The 1,088-nt window shown below is 44.2% G+C and overlaps 1 long non-coding RNA gene across 1 annotated transcript in view; it reads right to left on the bottom strand.

Moving 5' to 3' along the window:
• Positions 1-34: 34 nt before the first annotated feature.
• The window catches only part of LOC116527620, a 5,867-nt gene continuing 4,813 nt past the window's right edge, over positions 35-1,088 (bottom strand). Inside the window, exon 3 of the long non-coding RNA XR_004258627.1 lies at positions 35-101. This is a non-coding gene — a long non-coding RNA (uncharacterized LOC116527620). The remainder of the gene's footprint in view (positions 102-1,088) is intronic.

Here is a 1,088-nt window from a genome sequence, read left to right as displayed (position 1 = left end):
GAAACTCCGTCTTAAAAAAAAAAAAAAAAAAAAAAAAATACAAAAGGTGACTGCCATTACCACTGCTTTTGTATTCTCTTCTGGAAATGCTATCCAAGTCACTAAGCAAGAGAATGAAATAAGAAATATAAATATTAGGAAAAGAAACAAGAAGATCCATTTTTGCACATTTTATAATTTTCTACCTAGGGAAGAGAAAAACAAGAAAATGAATTTAAAATCTGTTAGAGGCCGGGTGCAGCGGCTCACACCTGCAATCCCAGCACTTTGGGAGGCCAATGCAGGAATATCACCTGAGGTCAGGAGTTCAAGACCAGCCTAGCCAACATGGCGAAACCCTGTCTCTACTAAAAATACAAAAATTAGCCGGGCCTGGTGGGGGGCACCTGTAATCCCAGCTACTTGGGAGGCTGAGGCAGGAGAATCTCTTGAGCCTCGGAGGCCGAGGTTGCAGTGAGCCAAGATCACGCCACTGTTCTCCAGCCTGGGTGACAGAATGAAACTCTGTCTAAACAAACAAACAAACAAAATCTGTGAGAAATAGTAACAACGGTCATTCAAAGGCGCCATTTCGTTTGGTTCCTGGGATGCCTTTGCACCTCTTTCCAGCTTTATTTCTCTTCTTGAAAGCCCTCGTCACCTTGGTCATGGGCAAATGTCTCCTCAGTAAAAAGGCTAGCCTGTCCCTATTGAAATCTCTTAGCATGAGGACTGCAGCCAAGACCCATGGCTCAATTTCAAGTTCCCTTTTAAGTGGAAACCATTTGATACCTTTTGCTCATGCAGTCCTGAAGTCTTTGAATATTCTGAAAGAAAGGGGGAAGTTCTGACTCAGAGATTTAACTCTCTGTCTGCACGAACATTGGTGACTTCACCACTAAAAAACAAACAAAAGGAAAAAAAAATTTTTTTTGGCCGGGCACGGTGGCTCATGCCTATAATCCCAGCACTTCGGGAGGCCGAGGCGGGTGGATCACGAGGTCAAGAGATCGAGACCATCCTGGTCAACAAGGTGAAACCCCGTCTCTACTAAAAATACAAAAATTAGCTGGGCATGGTGGCGCGCGCCTGTAATCCCAGCTACTCAG

This window comes from Sapajus apella, unplaced genomic scaffold, assembly GCF_009761245.1.
Source record: "Sapajus apella isolate SASKATOON/1434 unplaced genomic scaffold, GSC_monkey_1.0 scaffold55, whole genome shotgun sequence".
In the NCBI taxonomy this organism is placed as follows: domain Eukaryota; kingdom Metazoa; phylum Chordata; class Mammalia; order Primates; family Cebidae; genus Sapajus; species Sapajus apella.
The sequence above is the reverse complement of the archived record's forward strand: the minus strand, read 5'-3'. Positions and strand labels throughout refer to the sequence as shown.